At 41.9% G+C, this 20710-nt stretch overlaps 1 protein-coding gene and 1 long non-coding RNA gene across 8 annotated transcripts in view; one reads left to right on the top strand and one right to left on the bottom strand.

Annotated features, from left to right (window-relative positions):
- Window positions 1–20710, top strand: part of CREB5 (cAMP responsive element binding protein 5) — a 385684-nt gene that overhangs the window by 122225 nt on the left and 242749 nt on the right. The gene's annotated exons all lie outside the window — the stretch shown is intronic.
- Window positions 1–20710, bottom strand: part of LOC123364882 — a 66548-nt gene that overhangs the window by 27145 nt on the left and 18693 nt on the right. The window contains exon 3 of the long non-coding RNA XR_006577322.1: window positions 3203–3316. This is a non-coding gene — a long non-coding RNA (uncharacterized LOC123364882). The remainder of the gene's footprint in view (window positions 1–3202; window positions 3317–20710) is intronic.

Below are 20710 nucleotides of genomic sequence, written 5' to 3'. Positions count from 1 at the left end.
CCTGTGTGTATGATCATACTTGAGACCTCTGTACTGTATCACACTTTAGTAAGAAGCCTAACATTTTTTACAATTTTTAATTACCAAGAAGGATGTTGCAAGGCTTATTTAGAGTTTAAAATAAGAGGAGAGGTGTGTGTGAAGCACAGCTTTCCCTTCTTGCTAAGAGAGAGCTCCTCTTCCTGTCTTTTCCTCCTCATTTGAAGGAGTGCTACTCCTTCTCTTCCTGTCTGCCAAAGGAAAGAGGGGAGTCTGAAGAAGGAGCAGCAGTGGAGCTGGTGACAGGCTGGAGTTTCTGGGTTTCCCTGTCTTCATAACAATAGACGAGGCAGCAGGGATAGGGAATGAAAAGTTGTTCCAGCTGCAAGTACAGGAAGCTCTGTTCCCTCTTCCTTCTTCCTTTTGCCCTTCAGGATGAGGGAGACGCACCATCACTTCTCCCTCCCATCCAAAGAGAACAAAGGATAGAAGACACCCACCCCCACTGCCAATTCCCTCTTATCTCAGAGTTGAAAAGACAGACTAGCTAGATCTTTAAGTGGCGTGGATGGGAATGGAGGGCAGGATGGAAGGAGATCAAGGGGCAGAATGGAGAAGAGCCATCAGCTTTAACTTATGCTGAACTGGCAAGCCCAATCCCTGCTTCCTGAGCCCAGGTGAGTGACAGTGTCAGAGTTACATTCATGGGGAGAATAGTGGAAGACTTAGATGGATGAAAAGGAAAAGTTAGTCACAGGGAAAATTGAAAGGCACAGACCGGCAAATACAGATGGAAAGGGGACAGAACTGAATGGAACACTAAGGTAATACACCAAAGTCAACTTTTTATTGTATTGGAAGGGTGAGGTCAAAATATTGCAATGAAATACTCATTAATGGAGCTGGTCAAAATACTTTAAGATTGGGAGGTGGGAACTGTGAAAATGCCGTTGACATTTTTTCCTTTTATCAAGGATTTCAATTAAGATTATCTTTGAAAAACTGAAATTCAGAAAATTTCAACCCACTGTCCTTGTGGATGTTTAGTTTAAATGTCAGGGAACGTAACTGTACAGGAAGAGGAGGAGATGTGAGAGACCTGATTATGGATGGGAGATAAGAACGGTTTTCCTGCATAAGGGGAAGGGAAGAACCTGCTCTGATTTTATATTGTTTAGGTTTGGGGTACGTGGGTTGTTGTGTTTTGTTTTTTGTTTTATAGTCTTCCTTTCTTCCTTCCCATTTTGTGTGGGGCATATGTGCCTGTCTCATGGGATATCAGAGTGTATTTTGTGTCTGATGATTTAAAAATCCAATACAATTTGCCATTGGCAAATTGTTGCAATTAAATACTAGTTAAAGCTCTTCGCAGTCAGCTTTTGTGTGTGCATGAAATCTTTTAAATGTCTCCATAATATGGGAATGTGTATCAGGTTTTTCAAAATTTTCAGACGAGCCCTTAATCCCCCTCCCCACTCAAAGTCCTGCTTGCAGTGGTACTGGTTTTCCATTTTGGTCAAGTCTGAATGATGGCATTTATAGGGATAGAGGCAAGAAGCACTGGGCGTGTTCTGCAGCATATTGTGATGTGCTGCACACTCTTCTTTGGCTGAATATTGGCCTGAACCCCTTTCAGGCACATTTTCTTCTTTTGTCCCCATTTGGTTTTTTTTTGTGGCAGCCCATCTCAACCACCATTTCAGCAAAGCACTTAAATACATGCTTAAGTCCCATTGACTTCAATGGTTCTTAAGCATATGCTTAGCTTTAGGCATGTGTGTAAATGCTTTGCTGAATAGGGATGGACTGCTGGAACTGAACTTTAATATTGAGACCTGGAATGACAAAATCCAAACCTCCCATTTTAATATATTTTAGCTACTGCCTGTTTAGTACCGTACATAACTGTTAATATGTCAATTTTGCAGATGGGTAACTTTAAGTTATGGAGGAGTTCAGTGACTTGCCCAAGGTCATTTAAGAGTCAGTAACAAAAGACTGATTAGCTTCTAATCCCCCACTGCAACAACTTGCTTTTCCACTAAAAAACTCTTTGTTTGTGAAAAGGAATAATTAGTGGTACTCATGTTACGAATAAAAATGTTAGTGAGGTTTCCTGTAGGAGATAATACAATATATTTAACATATTTCTCATTAATAAATTCTGAAAAATAGCTAACTCTAATTTATTTTCAAATCTATGTTGTTTGTAGTACCCTTGAAGAAGCTGATCCGTACATTTCTCATAGATCTTATGGTTTTTTTCCAGTTGTCAGACATCCACATTTTTCTGTTTTATTTTCCTAATGGAACTTGGAATGACCGGGGTTTGTATGTCTGTTCTCTTGTTTGTGTATCAGTATCATCAGCCATGTCAACACAACACAAGAAATATGTGATGTTCATGCTCATCCCCTATGCAAACCATGGATATTTTCTCAACGTTTCAGTAAGGGAGTGCTTTTGTTTTTCAAATAAAAAATTCAAATCCAGATGATGTTCCTATTGGCTTATACAATTAAATACTTTTATTGTCCAAATCATGGCCCAGCATGCGAGGTGGCACAGGAGAGGGCATAAGGCATCCCCATATTCTCTTGTATTAGCTACCTGCATCACAGATAGCAGCATGGGATGGGAAACAGGCTCTGTGAGCTAATACATCCCTCCACTGTGCAGGTGAGCTGGAGGAGTCAGGGACTGGAAAAACAGCATTCATGGCTGAGTGCTTAAATCAGCTTCCTGCCAGCGGACAAGGATGATGGCAGCCTATATGGAAGAGTATGTTTTACCTGTTCTGTTGGCAAAGTGTTAAATACAATTAAAAAAAAAAGAAAACAAAATTCCATTGTTTTGTTTTAAATCACTGGGGTTTCTCTTTGTTTTCCTGTCACATTTCAATATTCAATTCCTCTCATCCCATCTCGAGAACAGCTAATCTGTATCCACCACTTGAATAACATTATCCTGACAACATGGCAGTGAAAGGAATCCAGACAACAGGGATTCTAACAATGCCCGAGGGCCCCAGGAATAAGAATGCCCTGAAAAAATGTGCTCTAATCCATCTGCCCTTCATATTGTCGTCTCCCTATCCAATTTACTAGAGAATTTCCCACTGGCTCTTGGCTCGTTCCCAAATGAGAGTGTAATCTTTAAAAGATTACACTGCATAATGAAGGGACAAGGAGCTCTTTATTAACTGGACTCGGGAGTCACTCACTGTTAGGAAGGGCAGATGGATGGACTGTATCAGTGTCTCTCAGCTCCGCTCGCTACCCCTTCTTGTCTCTGTGATAGGATGGTAAATTGGGAGGGGGCAACCACCACAACCGGACTGTAGGAAAAAAAAAGAATGTAGGTTATGATTAAGGCTTACTCCTGTAATATGGTGGATTATACCATAACTATAACATTACTAGCACAATACCACTGCATGTTTAAAATTCCCCTTCTTGTTCCAAAGTTGATCCATTCAAGGTTAATATCATTTAAAGAATATGAACACAATAGGAAGGATCTGAGAAAGTAAGTAATTTACAGCACTGTCTTTATATATACTGCGTGGGCCAGATCTTTTTCAGCTTGACTTCAAGAGAGCTATGCTGATTCATGCCATCTGAGGATCTGGTCTTCTTCCTGACTGGTGGTGGTTCTATACTTTCAAAAAGGGATGTTTTTAAAAACTCAGTGAAGGGGCCCAATTCTCTGCTTCATTGGCCTGAGAGAACTTGTTCCAAGGCTTGTACAGCAAAACATGTTAATGCCGCATTCTTTATTAAACATCTTTCAAAATTGTTATTTAATAGCATAAAACAAGTCTAGTGCCAGGTCACTCCCAGGGCATTGTGCCTTTCACTATCACCTCTGGACTTTCTGCAGCCTGCAGCAGGATTTCACTGTCACCTCTTAGGTCACAGGCAGGGCTGTGTCCAGGAAAACTTGAAGCTAGTCTATTTCAAATAGTATTGACTGCGCAGGGCTGTGGATATCAAGCTAAGTTAATTCTTCAGGGGTACCGATTTTTTCTTTTTCATCACCTTCTAATAACTATATACGGTAATACCCTTTTGGAAGCTTCAGAAAAACAGCATAGAATAACCATAAGCATTAAGCCCGTTGGTGTCATGGAAAAACCTATCGACACACTAAAAAGAGGGAGAGAGAAATGTATCTGAACAGACTCTCTCATCCACTGCGGACCACAGGCTGAAAACTGCTGCCTTAAGGGACTTTTTCTAAAGATGAACTAGAGTTTCGGACATCAGGCAGCTGAGTGGCTAAGGGAATGCCAGCGCTCTTCCCATTCTTTGCTTGAATGTGAAACTTATGCTAGGGTGGGAGTTGCCTGGTGTAATTTTTTTCTTTTTTCTGTAAGGGGCCTTAGCAAAACATCACAGCCCAGAGAAAAACAACACTAACAGGGAACTTCAGGATAAGCGCCAGATGAAGTCAAGTTGTCTTGCAGAGAACAAATACAGCCGATGCCACATGTGGGCTGCACATTCTCAAAGAGAAAACCAGGTTGCCAGGTTCACCCCGCTGTATTATAACTCTCTGATGACAGTGGAGTTGCATTTGGCCCCTTATGTGTATTGACCATATGTTCGGCCAGTCAGCTTGCTGAGCCGTTCGTGGCTGCTCTCCTTCATGCTGCCAATGTAGAGCTAGAGTCAGTCTTGGATTTTGCAGGCTTCTGCCAAAGTATTGCAGAATGCAGTGGCCTAGCAGTGGTAAATCTGCCCACTGAGGGTGCTGATGATGCAAGGAGCATGCAGTCTTCCCTCTGCTGGGAGTGGGGGCTTGGAGCCGACCTGTGCAGTCTCAGAAATGGGGAATTGCTGACTAGGGGAGGTGTGACCAAGATGGGTGGAAGGTCACTGATTCAGTGGATCCCCTTGCTGCTGTCCACGTGCCTGTGGAGTCCTAATCAGAGCATAGCAGCATCAGCTGGTGCAGAGAAATGCAGTTTGCCCTAATTTATGAGGGAGTAAAAAAAGAATTTTCCTTAATTTCAAGCTATTTGGGATATCAACCTGCCTTCCAGATATCCACCTTGGTTCCTCTCTTGGATACTAGGAGATTTACTGACTTCTTTGTGATGGGTGCATTTGCTTGAGCACCTTTTTAAAAACCCTACTTTGTAACATGGCCCAGTGTTCTAACCGCATGCAGTAATGTAATGGTATAGGCTGGAAATTTTGAAGGCAATCAAATATGTGTGCACTTTTGTGTGTTCCCTCCCACTGTTAATAGGTAATAAAGTATTTTAGTGTGTTTTTGTGCCACCATGTTTTTAACTGCTGCAAAGATAAAGGCATAACATTTTCCCAGCCATACTAAACAGTGTTGTAATTCCATCCATAGATATTGGTAACTTTATGATGGTGGATTATTTTTCTGTGAAAATTATTATATTTGAAAAATTCTGTTTTCTCCAAAAGGAAACTTTTCACAAAATACTCAACATTACTGCAATTTTTGTTAAATTTTCTGTCACTTTTTTTTTTTGTCGATCGGTGCATCAAAATTGATATTGAAACCATTTTCAAAATCCACGATTGGAATGTTTGGGTTACCCAAAACCTGGCTTTCACTGAGACAATTTGGATGTTGGCAAAAAATAGTTTGGTTAAAATAATTTAGAAAACAATTTCTGTTTAAAAAATAATGGAGTGGGGGTGCAGTCTGGGGCAGAGAAGGCGGACAAGCACCCCTGCAGAAATTAAAAAGTCAGCGCCTACAACTTGGGCTCGTCTTTTCTTTTCCATTTCTCTGGTCTTTTCTTTTTCCTTTTCAGTTTCCTTCCCTGAGGTTGACAGTTCTTGAATTTTAAAATGCTGCACATTCTACAGCAGGGGTGGGCACATTTTTTGTCCTGAGGGCCACATCTGAGTATGGAAATCGTATGGTGGGCCAAGAATGCTCACAAAATTGGGGTTGGGGTGCAGGAGGGGGTGAGGGCTCTGGCTGTGGGTGCAGGCTCTGGGGTGGGGCCAGAAATGTGGAGTTCAGGGTGTGGGAGGGAGCTGGGCTAGGGGATTGGGGCATGGGGGGGTGTGAGGGCTCCAGCTGGAGGTGCAGGCTCTGGGGTGGGGCTGGGGATGAGGGGTTTGGGGTATAGGAGGGTGCTCCAGGCTGGGACTGAGGGTTTTGGAGAGCAGGAGGGGGATCAGGGATGGGGCAGGGGCTTGAGGCCTAGGAGGGAGTCAGAGGTTCAGTGTTCAGTGTTTACCTCAGTCAGCTCCTGGAAGCAGTGGCATGTACCCCCTCCAGCTCCTACATGGAGGCATGGACAGGCGGCTCTGTGTGCTGCCCTGTCCGCAGCCGCCGCCCCTGCAGCTCTCATTGGCTGCAGTTCCTGGGCAATGGGAGCTATGGGGGCAGTGCTTGGGGCGGCGGCAGTGTACACATAGGAGCCAGAGGGGGAGACATGCCACTGCTTCCAGGAGCCACGCAGAGCCATGGCAAGCATGGAGCACCTCCGACCCTGCTCTCCGGTGCGAGATTGAGGGTTGGATAAAATCGGCTGGCAGTCCGGATGTGGTCTGTGGCCATAGTTCACCCACTCCTGTTCTTAGAGGTTCTGTCTAAAAATAAGTTTTATTCTGTACTTTTCTGCTCTCATTTTTTATTAGAAATCAAATACTGTACAGTAATAAAGATGTAAGCTGGGATCGTCAGTGGAACCTAAGGGAATTAGACACTCAAAGCCCACTGAAATTCAATTACAGATTAGTCCTTAATTCCTATAACCTCCTTTGAAAATTGCAGCTGCAAATATTAAGCATGGGTAAGTCAGTTCTGATAAAATAAGAACAGACCTAAACCTTTGCCCAATTCTGGAACAAAACCTTTGAGCTACAGAACAGTTCAGTTAACTGTTAAAAGTGTATATTTTTTAGTTTTATTCTCTTCTGAACCTCTGGATCCAGCTGGGACCAGATGATGAAATAAAGAAATGCTGAGAATAAAGCTCCTCCTGTATTGCCAACATGATTGAAATCAGAAAGTAGTGCCGTTTGTTCTTGAGAGAGAAGTTGTAAATTTCTTAGTCTCAGAGCTCAACTAAAAAATTTTGGACAGTTGGCAGAACCAAACCTCTTGAATTTTGTTCGTAGTACAATATAGATTGTAAGCTCTTTTGGCAGGGCCCCTTTTCTGCTGGATGTTAGTAAAGCATGTGTAACATTGGGCCCCAAACTAGAGTGCTACTTTAATACAAATAATGTATAAAAAAACTAATTAATGGGCCTTACTTACATGAATGGAATCTTTGGGTTTGTTTAATTGCAAGAGTAAGAGTTTGCATATCCAGGCTCTAAAACAGCACCTACTTTCATAATAAGATACTAGTACAATGTAGACAACTTAGCATAGTGCAGCTCTATCAGTTTACTATGTCATCACTTTCATAGATTATTATTAGGGTTGGAAGGGACCTCAAGAGATCATCTAGTTCAACCCCCTGCTCAAAGCAGGACCAATCCCCAAATGGTCCCCTCAACGATTGAGCTCACAACTCTGGGTTTAGCAGGCCAATGCTCAAACCACTGAGCTATCCCTACCCCACCCCATGATAGGTGCTAATACCATATAGCTATAACAAGCTAATACAGTCCAGCGAGGCTTTCAAAGTGTATAAGAAATCATACATTTTCAGAGGAAGACAGCCATTGCCAAGAGCATGTTTCCTTAGTTAAAAAAAAAAGTAGCTGTTTATGAGAAGGGCAAGGTAATGCCTGGACATGTCTTCTAAAAAGAACAGAGCTGGCAAGAACTATCATTTAGAAAGTACAGAGTTGTTTCATGTAGATATTGCCCTGTAGAACTATAACTAAAGGAGAGGGAGAGAGAGAGATTAACATACATAGTCTGCTGCTTGGAATACACAATATAAATCTCTGTCCTGCTCTGAGCTGTGAATGCCTCTGCAGGAGTTATAGTAACAGACAAATTAGCATAATGTAATTGGCTGGCAAGGTCAGCCCCTCACCAGGAGCATTAGCAATGTTTACTGTAGGAAGGGACAGACAAAAGTATTGTAGGGTAGTATTTTGTCTGGTCCCTTTCTGAAGGGACAATAGTCATTTTAGGACTTCATAGATCACAGCACTCCTTATCAAACCTTGGTGAAGTTTCAAGTATCATATTTCCTCCTTAAAACAAAACAAGAGCAGCAAAGATTTTCCCTCTCTCTCTCAAATTTTAAAGCAGAGACAGGAATATTTTTCCCTTTAAAACTCTTTGGACTTGTATTTTTCTTATGAATAATCTTTCTCAGAATGATAAACTAGCATCCTATCTGATGCCTAGTAGAAATTGTCATGAGGCCTTACAATTTCTGATCTAGAATCATAGAAGATTAGGGTTGGAAGAGACCTCAGGAGGTGATCTAGTCCAACCCCCTGCTCAAAGCAGGACCAACCCCAACTAAATCATCCCAGCCAGGGCTTTGTCAAGCCACGCCTTAAAAACCTCTAAGGATGGAGATTCCCCCACCTCCTTAGGTAACCCATTCCAGTGCTTCACCACCCTCCTTCATTGGCATCAGTATACTATTTGCTTTCTTCATACAAGATCAGGAGTATGGCATTACTTTCTGAAGACTGTTTTGTCAACTTTAGATATCTGGTCACAGCAGCACCCCACTAATTCATGCCTAAACCTGCAGCTAACAAGCCATCCCAACCAGCTTTTGTTAAACCATCCGCTGGCATACTCTTTTATGTGGGCTGCAGTATTGGGAAGAAAAGACCGCTCAGTAGGAATGATATGAGCATTCCTGTTGATATCTCCTTTATCAAAGAAATATACCTAGCTAGCCACTAGTCCTCACTTGGTTCTCCCAGATGAGATGGAATATACCGCAGAATCACAAGTAATTTGTAATTGACAAGTTATTTACTATTTGAGGAGGAGTGAAAAATGAGTAACTGGTTCGTCATGCTTGAGTCGGCCACTTCCTCACTGGTGCATGTGCATTGTGTAGTATTATTTTTCCCTGGGATGTGCACACCTCAATAGTGCTATGAAATTATGATGGAAATTATGCATATACATCAAGATAAGTGTTTTGCTTGTTAACATTATCAACTATTTGTTTTACTCTCCATTTACTCCAGGCAAAACAGAGGCTGCATGTGACCGAGTATCCACTCTTTTGTGTAATCTTGCTGAGTTCCATGGCCTAATTTTACAAAAGTGACTAGTGATTTTGGGAGCCCAACCGGAGATACCTTAAAAAGGCCTGTTTTTCAGAACGTGCTGAACACCTTTGTCTGAAATTCAGATCCTATAAAAGTCTCTCTAGTTGGGCATCCAAAATCACTAGTCATTTTTCAAAGTTTAGGCTCCATCTATGCTTTCCTGTTTTCTAGGCACCAATGACAATATTTCTATACACTATACCGTCCAGCTATTTTTCTTTTGACATTTATCATGCTCTCAAAGGGCTAAGTAAGCAACACACAGTAGACTTAAAGATTCATCAGTTCTTTTCTAGCACTGTTAGGGTGGATGGATATATTCTTCTGTCATTTGTGTCAGACTGGTTTTCAAGTGTACCTGTACTCCATGCTCCCCTGTAGAGCTGCCTGACTTTTCATAACAATCTTCTGTTTAAAGTGATTTTATTGTGTTTGATTCTGTAGATATTCTATGTTATGTTCAGAATAATTTGAAAAATGCTTTTCATTCATTGATCTCAAAGTGCTTTAGCAGCATTATAAGTCCCCTTTTAAATACAGGGCAATTGTTACACAGCAATGTTAAGTGACAGTGACTTTCCCGGGGTCATACAATGAATTTCTAGCTGAGCCGGGAATAGAATGCAGATCTCTGTCGTCCTGTCCCTCATATCTGACCTTCAACAGCTTTCTTGAGTTTGTTTGAACCATCCTCATGATCTCTAGTTCTCCAATCCCCAATACACTTAATAACTTCCCATTCCATATTACATTCTGACTACTGATCTTGCTGCCTTTCTGCTTTTAATAATTCCTCCCTCAGCAATCTCCAGCTAGAGTGTGGCCTTTCTGATATATTTTAAGATCCAAATTGGAAAGGCAAATGAAAGACAGGATGGATAACAGCCCTTCGTCCTGAAGGCTTTATCTTCCTTTGCCTAAAATAGAGCCGAAGGAGGGTTGTCCTCATGCATTTTCAGGTCCTTCATCTATGCTTACTTCTTCACTGTTGTTAGCCAAACATTCTCCTTTCTCCTGGCTTCCAGTATTGTGGTTAACAGCTCAAACAATGCATTGATAGGATGTGCACACATCTTTCTCCTTTACCTCCTAGAAGTTGCCTCTCAGTTGGTTATTGTATTAGACGGGTAGCATTTGAACCATATCAGGAGCAGCCAAAGCACCCTAAAAGTGGGGGGCAAAAGGTGCCCAAACCATGGCCCTGCCTTTGTGCCACCCCTTCTTCCTGAATCCCCATCCTCGCACTGCCTCTTCCTGACCAAGAGTTCACCTCCTCCCCCGCTCACTCCTCTCTTCCCCCTCCCCTGTTGCTCGCCCTTACGGCTGGTAAAAAGTGGGAGGACCATGGCCCCCTGCTTCCCCATTCTGGCGCCGTGAACCCTTTATGGCAGAGAAATGGTTCCATGCTCCTTGAAATTGGCACTGTCACCTTGCATTCCTTCAGCCCTCAGGGCTATCAGAACCTCAGGTAAGGCATGGACCAGAGATGTGTTACTGTTGTACTAGTGCATGATGCAAGAAGTGACACTGACTGTACACAAAGGGATGTTAAATGCACACAGTAGAGAAGTAGGAAAAATAGTTTTTCCGTAAATCTCAATTGTAATACAACTAGGTGTTGCTTGTAAGAAAGATAAGTATAAAATATTCAGGCGGAAATGTGAATTTCAAGTTGATGGTGTCTCTTTAATTTAATTTTGAGGGTGATGCAACTTTATTATTGAAACAAAACACAGTTACAACACCAGAGTCATCCTTGCAGCTCCACAGAACATTAATATCATTGTCTGTTCTATCAGTTTATCTATCCCCAACCCTTACTGTACTTGTTCAGAGTTAAGGGTCCTTCATTGAACAGTGCCTCTAACCAGGAAAATTTAACTTTTGAAATTTTCCATTCCAGTTACCTAGACCTAGGTAATCTGGTAGCCTTCCTGCACCCAAACATTTTTTAAAAATTACTTGTGATTACAAAAATTACAGGTTATTCTTGAACCCTCAGTTTGTGCTCATGATTCCAAAAGTTCCCTCAGTCCAAAATGTTTACTTTCTCCCTCCAAATCAACAACTGCTAGTTGGTTAGACACCGGGTTCTAGGATGCAAAATCCATAACTTGTCCTCGTGAATCCTGCTCTGGATCCACGAGGACTGATGAGTGAACGTGACCCTCCAAGGAATAGCAGAGCAACAAATTTTTGCCCTGCTCAGCTTCTCTTTAAGAGCATCCCTTCACTCACAGATCCTTAGCCAACCCAGTCCCTTGACTTCTGGACCTTTGAACTTTAGCTAACAGTGGCCCATGCTGATTTTTGGGCCACCATTGGCCACTCTCCTGATCCTTCCTTCCCTCAGTCACCCCTCATTGTATTGGACCCTATAATGCTTCATCCTGCCAGTCTCACCAAAGCTACTACAGCCAGAGGAGCTCAAGAGAGTTTTTAGTATGAACATTTTATTACTGGGCTAGAAGCATTTCCTCTTGACCTCTTATCAGAAAAATTACATCTATTGGTTTGCTGTATGCAACTGCCTGAATAGAAAATTGTGTGTGTGTGTGTTGTAGCTAGAAAGCTTGTGCTTCTTGACCCAGCAATTGGCCTGAAGAATGCTCTTGTCATTGTATGCAGTCAAGGAGTCACTGCTGTAACTCATGCATGATGCCAATGAAATCAGTAAAGTGAATGTCACAAAATCACTAAATAAAGCTTAAGAAATTAGATGCCAAAACATTGTCCCGTGAATTTGCTACTAATAGTCTAGAAATTGCTCCTCTAACATTGAAAAGCACATGTTTAGCTAGTGGTTTCTAAAGACTTGTAATCTAAAGGATTGCCCCAGGATGTCTACTTCATGTGGATAAAAACAAACTTCTTGTAAAAGAGAAAGGAATGCCAATTTTTCAGCTAGCCGCTAACTGGTTTCCAGATCTGGCAGTCACTTCTGTATGTCTGAGGGCTTGTCTACACAAATGCTGAGTTCACGGAAAGCTGGAGCGTAAATCTAGTCTGCACTAGCCTGCCGCTAACTAAATGTCCAGGTGGACCCTACGGCTGCACACCAGTTTCCTAATGTGCTTTGATCTCCCCCACTTAGAAACGGGAGTAGATTAAAGCTCATGGGGGAACTTTTAGTGTGTTGCAGCAGGGCTCACACGGACACTTAGGGTACGTCTGTGCAGCAAAACCAGACCCACTGTGCTGTCTTGGAGCCAAGGTCAACTGACTCGGGCCAGAGGAGCTTGTGCTGCAGGGGTAAAAATAGCAGTGTAGACACTCGGGCTGAGGCTGGGGCCTGGACTCTGAAACCCAGCGAGGGGAGTGTTACCCACAAAAAAAACCAAAAAAAAAAACCCAGGGCACCCCCCCCCATACCTTACCGAGGGCTCAAGGCGTGATCCAATCGACATAGGCACACTCACCTTTTCCCTTCCATGGGCTCAGGGTGTAGGGCACTTATCCTTACCCACAGGGCTCAGGAAGAAACCTGGTCAATTTAAGTACCTGCCCTTTCCCTCGGGGCTCAGGGCTTTACGGGTCTGCGGAACCTTTTCCCAGTGAGAGAGCCTTACACAGCTGTGCTCTAAACATCTATTTATTAGCAACACACACAGAATACATATACCAAGCAAGTCTCTTATGCTCACCACTCCCTGATGGCCAGTCAGGATCTTCTTGTCTGGAGGTTTCTAAAGATGCCTCTGCACGTCACAGAAGTGCAGAGGAGTCAGAGTTCTAGCAGCTTGATGTTAAATTCCAGTCCAGTGATGGTTCCCAAAGCGCATTGTATTTTTGTTACATTATATAGGTAAAACTAGCTACCTCCTTTAATTTCACTAAACGTATCATATTATTCAGTACTTCTAGGTAACACACTTTAACCAATCATGCACTGGCACCTATGTTTTCTCCTCGCTGCTGAACTCTTCTTACATTTTTATCTCTCATGCCCAAATTGTAATTTATTTATGACCTTCTCTGTTTGTGCAGATGGTCAGCATAAATTCACTGGTCAGAGCTTATCCTATCTATTTTACCAATTTTTGGGGTCTTTTTTTTTCTTCTCTAAACTTCCCAGCACCTGGGTGTCTCTTCTTTACAACCTTTGGTGTTATAACTCTTGTTAGGGGCATTCCTGAGGTGGGGGCACCTTAGCAGCAGTGGAGCATTTTTTCTTAATTTTAGTGGTGAAATCCCTGAGTTTCACCCAAGGCTGGTTTAGTATGGGGGTGAGTTAAATCTCAGGCCTACAGGGGAGGGTCTCAAAGCCTAGGCTCCTACCTCCAGCCCAAGCCCCAATGTCTACACTGCTATTTTTAGCCCCACACCGCAAGCCCCATGAGTCCAAGTCTGTTGACCTGGCCTCAGAGACTCGCTGCCATGGTTTGGGGTTGTGCGTGTGTGTGTGTGTAGACATACCCAGGCTAGTACAGGGTTGATTTACACCCCAGCTTGCCATGAGCTAAGTGTTTGTGTAGAAAAGCCCTGTTTGCCCTATAAAAACTGACACATGCCCATTTTGAGTGCCGACGTCGTATGTGCAATCAGTTTGTCTTTAAAAATACAAATAAATAATAATGGCTGTGCGAAACCAGAGGCTAGGGCTTATAATTTAGCCTTCTGAAAAATAGTTTTCATACTTATTAACATAATAGTGAAGTAACTCCGGTGTAATGTTGAAGGCTGAGAGGTAGTGTGATTTAATAGATAAGGCACTGGACTGAGAGTCAGAATCCCTGGATTCTGTTCCTGACTTTCTCATTGATACACGGTGTGATCTTGGGCTAGTCACTTCCTCCTCTATGCCCCCGTCTATCCTTTGTCTGTTTTGTCTGTTTAGATTCTAAGCTCTTTTGGGACAAGTACTGGCTCTCCTAATGTGTCTATATACGGCCTAATGGAGTGGGGCTCTGATGTCAGTTGAGGTCTTTAGGCACTATTGTAGTACAAATAATAAATAATAAGCTAATAGGATGCTAGCAGATTTATTTGGGGTTTTTTTTACATTGATCTAATGGGACCATGCTCAGACCCTCAATATAACATTATAGACATAACACAGTTTTTCTTTAAACAAAGTTCTATAGAGAATGTATTTTCATGTAAATACATTCTTTATAGAAAGGTTTGTTGTTTTTTTGTTTGGTGTTCCATCTGCTCAAGAAAGATTTAAAAAAAAGCTAAACCCAGCACAGCATATAATGTTTCATTAGCAGACATAACCTTGTTTATTTGCTTTTTAAAATTGTATTTAGGAAAGGAAATCAGTTTGCACCACTGACATGTTGCCAGAATCCTGTTTATAAATGCTACAATACGCAACTGGAAGAAAAAAAATACTCAGTTTATGACTTTATCATTAAGTTTGACAAAATTTGTGTATAGGACCATGCAGCCAATTGTATTTCCCTCGCTCTGCAGCTTCCAATTAGCAGGATGCAGTGCAGTATCCCAGTGCAACATACACTAAATGACCCTAATTGTACCATGCACATTTAGTGTTACTGAGGTTTATTTGAACATAAGAAGCTCTTTGTTTTCTGTACTGTTTGAGTGACTATCCCAGGCAATTGATTGTGTGTGAAATAAATAACCCTTAGCAAAACGCTGCATAGCTGTAGTAAACTTGGTGTCATAAGCATGCAGTATATCTTTCTTTTTCCCATAGGAAATTATTTTCCTTTTAAAACTTAATCTGTAATATCGACATTGGTGAGATGTAGCCTTGCTGTTCCAAAATTTCTTCTTCCTTTAAATGTTTCTACTAATTTCCCCCATATCATATTTCTTTTTTCTTTCCTGTAGTGTAATGGCTTATCATAGGTACATCTGGTGCATATTGTATATTACTCCGTATGTAAAGAAGGCTTCAGAACATATGTCAAAAACTTAGTCTGCAGAGATATGCCGAAAAGGGCAGGGGTGGATTGTCGGGGAGAGGGAGGCCTGGAAGACAAGGGGCATCTTTCAGTATTCATTTCCACTGGTAATTAGAGGGCACCACTGTATGTCTGTAATTAGATCATGTCACAAAAATTAAGATAAAAGACCAAAAGCAGTAAATCCCCTGCATTTTCCTCAGGATATCGGAGGAGTCAGAGAGCATTTGGTTAGGGCTAGCAGCCACAATGAACGGTCAATGTGGGACTCTTAACACACCATAGAAAGGAGTTTTTGATGTAAAAGTTTTCTCTGAAGGGCACAAGGAGGAGCCCAAAGGAAGTGACTGTGCTCCACTGAACATACCAAGGCATACCAGCTGGTGTAAATCAGTAGGGCTCCATTGAACCCAACAGAGCTATGTTGATAGCCAACCGCTGAGGATCTGGCCAGAAGGTGATTGAAAAATGACTGGTATTGCGAGACTGGTGATCTAGAGAATGATGTTATAACTTGCCAGAAACAGCAATTACCTCTGCGCTCCACTCCACCGGCAAATTCACCAAAACCTTCTGTGGGCCTGCACCTGTCCCATTGAAATCAATGGAACAATTGCATTTGGGTGAGATCCCCATCCCCATTCTGGCCCCTTTGTGCTGTGTCAAAGGGCTAGAGCAGCATAAAGGGGCTCTGAAAGCCCCTGCTGCTGCTGGGTGAGGATTCCTCCAGCACGTCACTGGGGAGAGAGCTGTAAGGCTGCCGCCTGAGAGGAGGCCTTCCTGAGCCCTGGCGTAGAGGGTGTGTGGGAGGCAGGACCGAGTGGGGGGGAGGAGGGTTTAAGAGAAGCAAGTTGGGGATGTGCTACAGTATTCAGAACTATGGTGGTTCCAAGCTGCCCTGTATCCCATAGGACAGGGTGAAGGAGCTTTCCATAATGTAACTAGGCCACTAGCACTGTCTTAAATTATGGTGGCAGCATCTCCAGCTCCCTAGAGCAGTCCGGGATTGGAAGGGCACAAAGGTGACTTAGCCTTCTCCCCTTCTCCCCCTGGGCTAAGAGGTCTGTACCATGCTTCTGAGAACTTGTCTTTATGAGCTATAGCTTGAGTTTTCCCTTAACCCAACTTTCCTCCCCACATACAAATCTCTAGCTTGAGTTAGGTGGTGCCTTTTAGCAGGCCAATCAGAGGCATGGGTTGAAGCTCAAGTGCTGCTGACACTCCAGCTGGTAATGCAGGGGAGATGCAGCAGCTAGAGTTACAACATCTTATCAGCTGCTAACCCAGTTACACTGGGCTGCTCATCAAATCACACGGTGTCACTGGAGTATTGCTTTGCAATGCGGTCATTCTCACTCAAGCTAGGCTAGGCTGGCGTGTGGAATAGCTGAAGTGTAGTAACGCTAGCTAAATTTTTCAGTGAAGACAAGACTTTAGAGATGCAGCACAGAATTACACCTGTTGACTTCAGTAGAGTAGGATCAGGCTTTAGTTTTTACATTTAGAAAGATAAATTCAGTATTATAACATCTCGTAGAACATACTCTGTAACCCTGTGTATAACATCTGTTACAGGTACGTGTATACAATAATACGGATAAAAGGAAGAATTTGAAAAAGAGTTCCTTATTCGTAACACGTCCAGATAAACCAGTATCTCAAAGGTAGCTCTCAGGGTCTCTTTTCTAAAATTGTTGAACTTAACTTTCCCCCCACCCCTTTAAATGAAAAGGGAGTTTCCCCACAGGTTCTGTGATGGATACCTAGGGTACAATTTTCAAAATTGCTTGAGTGACAGCCTCTGAATTTCAAAATTGCTTGAGTGACTTAGCCTCCCATTTTTCAAAATATTTAGTCACTTAGGCTCCTGAGGCCATTGACTTTCAGTTAGACTTAGGCTTCTTAGCCTACTACGTAACTTAGGTGCTTTTGAAAATGTTACCCCTAGTAACATAGTGTCCAGATACTTTGATCATGGGTGTACTATGAATGCCTACAAAGATAGATAAGCATAGCTTCAAGGCCTGATGACTTCAGTGAGAGTAGGATTGGTTCCCATCCGCCACTGGTATATCTATTTATTACTTGTGGTTCTTGAGAATACAGCGTATTTTGTAACATTTCCCCCCCTTCATAAAATCACATTTGTAACATGCCACTGAACAGTCTTGCCAGAAGTTCAAGAACGCAGGAATACACTTAATGCTCCTGGTCATTGAATCTTCAAGCAGTTGTGCAGCTAGCTGTGATGTGTATTTGGGGAGAAAATACCAGCTCCCCCCACAACATTTCTCCTAAGTTCTGTGATGTGTCACTAGCAGCTTTAAAAGAGTGTCACTTTTATATTCTGGCTGTTTAGTAAGTATTTCATTCTCTTTGAAACGTGTGAGAAATAGATCCTTTAGCATCACTTTGGTACTTTTATGTGTCGACCTTTTTAATGACTTCATACCTTGCACGAAAGAAGGGAATTAAATGGACTTGAGCAGTCTGCAATAGGATATTCCTAGTGCTCTCTTCCTATGCTTAATGTTACTACACAGCATTTTTGAAAAGTTCTTTGCTATGTGCTTAATGTCCTTTTCACCTTTTTAGTGCCTTTTCCCATACAAGCTGTACAGATGTTATAGTTTGAAAATGTATTTTATTACACTCTTCATCTACTAACCTCTACCCTGTTTCCTGCATGCCCATTCTTTTCTTATTTCCTATAAACTTTAAATTGACTTTTTCCCTGTCTCCTTTCCATAGCATTAGCAAAAGAATTCTTGCTTTATTGCAGTCAGTTTTTTGTGCCAGTTCCTCTGTTGGGGTTGTTCAGAGTGTACGAGCTCATACACAGTGGTACAAAATTTGGCCCCATTGTTTATGGTAGTTCAGTGAATGGGTTTTGGGAGCAGACAATGCAGCTGTATTCTTTGTCTTTATCAGAATTGATTTAAACAATGAGGAACTAAAATATCAATTTTATCACCAGGCAATTGTAGTGAGGAGATTTGGTATCTGGATTTTAAAAGACTTTCCTTCCCAGTCCAGAGAGAGAGAGAGAGAGAGAGAGAGAGAGAGAGAGAATTAACATAGAGTTAGTGATTTTGATCTCTGGTTACATATGGCTATAAGCACTCTGGTGAAATATGTTGCTATTAAATTACCGTAGTTGCTCTATAATTTTATTTGACAGTGGCCTCCAAGTTTCTGAGAGAGAGAGATCCTTAGTTGTATTCTAAGCAGGTCTCATTCACTTCAAAAGTTTTTTTTTCTCCTGCTGATGATAGCTCATCTCAATTGATTAGACTCTTCCTGTTGGTATGCGTACTTCCACCTTTTCACGTTCTCTGTATGTATAAATATCTCCTGTCTGTGTGTTCCATTCTATGCATCCGAAGAAGTGGGCTGTAGCCCACGAAAGCTTATGCTGAAATAAATTTGTTAGTCTCTGAGGTGCCACAAGTTCTCCTGTTCTTTTTGTGGATACAGACTAACACGGCTGCTACTCTGAAACCTGTCATTCAGCGATAGTGGTTCCTGAGTTCTAATCCATTTCTTCATGCAGAAGTATCTGTGTGTGTGTGTGTGTGTGTGCGCGCACGCGCAGTTAAGGTTGTGTTGAGAACTCCATTGTAAGGCTTATTTTGAGGAAAGCACATATAATGCTCTCATTTAATCTCAATAAGTTAATGAAATTGAAAATTTCTGTGTGTAAAGTAGGTTAGAAGAATATTTTTAGAGAGTTAAGACTGTTTGGGGGAGGGTGACGACTTAGAATATTTCTCCTTAATGGTATGTGTGGGCATTAAGGTTGATATCAGAATTGTCTATGTAACCTTATTTTAGCTTGTGATTTCCATAATTCTTAATGGTTTTTTAATTTATTGTATTAATGGATATGCTCAATGATACATTTTCACTTGAGTTACACTTAGCAACCTTAATAACTTAATATTTTCTGTTTTGAAAAAATATATATATGTACATGATACATTTATTGCAGAAACATACAAAGTTGCAATGAGCCAGATTCTGCTTCCATTAATGTTAATGACAAAACACCTATTGACTTTAATGATTATAAAATATTTTGCAAAATACCCATATGTTGTATGCAGTTGATCTAGGTTATAGGTGGGAGTCGTCTTTACCAAAGAGTGACTCTTCAACCACTGCAGAAAAGCTCATTTTAAACAAGAAACTCCTACATGATTTGTTGCCCATTTGTGTAAGCTGGTATGTGCTATACTTACTAAAACATGTCTTGAAGACTTGATAGCTCCTGGGAATAGTAAGTGGACACAGAGCAAGTCTGTGGTCCAAACTCCAAGTCCAGAGGTAGTGAGCAATGAATGAAAATCAATGTCATTTAATGGGCGCTTAGTAGCCAATAAAGAATGAATCCATGTTCTGTGTTCTGCATGCTAATGGATGGGTATCCTTATTGCAAATGATATCAGTTGGCTGCCTATTGGCAGTCTCACCAGAGGAGTTACTATTAAGAATGGAAAGGGTAGTTTATCTCCTGTGACTGTTGAATTGCTTGTTTCTCTGCTTTAACTACCACTAGGATGTCCAGTAGTGGTGTTTGGAATGTGATATGTGCACCTGTCCACTAGACCATGGAAGAGAGACCCCTAGAGACTTCTGCCTCTAGAAGAAAAGAGTTATCAGACAAGCCATTGAACATGGGAGAAAAATGTCTCCTGAGGACTTGGGGAATGTCTCTTGGGAACATAAGAAAGGGAGAACACTGTATTTAGCCCCAAATCAGTCTGACTCAGTGGTCTATCATCCTCTTGTAGGGGACAGGGAATTCCTATTAGCTTTCAAGGAAGTTATGTTTATACGTCTCTTTGTGCATCAAGTTTATATATAATCTATAGATCAGACAATGTACTTAAAGGCTAAATAATGTTAAATATATAATGGAGCACACCTGGCCCAGGGGCCTACTGTAGAGGCTTTGCACTGTTACCCAGGGAAGAAGAGAGACCTAGTTTTTTCTGTTCCCAGTCCTAGTCTCTCTCCTCTTTCTTGAGACGTGACTGGGAACTTTGGCTGAGGAACTGTATTTAACCCCTGGAGAAAATAAATCCTCATGTAGCTCTTCAGGACAGAGACTGCCTTTTTCTATGTCTCTCCAGTACCTAGGTCAACAGGTCCCGTTCCCGTTGGGAACACACATGTATAATAAAATGATTAATAATAACATAGCTCAAAAATGTCCTCTACTGGATGGTCTGGAATAGTGCCAATTAGAGCTGGTTGGGAAATTTTTGACCAGTTTTTCATAGGGAAAGATTTCTTAGGACAAGGATGGAATTATTGGTGTGAGAGAAGGACCAGAACAGCCAATAGCCATTTGTTAGGTCTCCCACATCTCAGGTGAGTGCCTTAGCCACCAGGCTATTAGCTGTGCTGGGTGGTCTCTCTGTTTTTTTGTCAAAAAACGTCATCAAAGGTCTCAATTTCATCCCAATGTGAAATGGGAAGATTTTTTGAAATCTTGAAAGTTTTCACAGGACAGGAATACACTTTTCCATCCAGCTCTAGGGCCAATGGCTTCTGAAGGGAATCTCATCCACTCAGCTGTCTTCTCTCAGAGATGTGGTGGCAGTGATACAGGCATGATCCTCTGGCCATCCTGGCTGAAAA

Source organism: Mauremys mutica, chromosome 2, assembly GCF_020497125.1.
Source record: "Mauremys mutica isolate MM-2020 ecotype Southern chromosome 2, ASM2049712v1, whole genome shotgun sequence".
In the NCBI taxonomy this organism is placed as follows: domain Eukaryota; kingdom Metazoa; phylum Chordata; order Testudines; family Geoemydidae; genus Mauremys; species Mauremys mutica.
The sequence above is the reverse complement of the archived record's forward strand: the minus strand, read 5'-3'. Positions and strand labels throughout refer to the sequence as shown.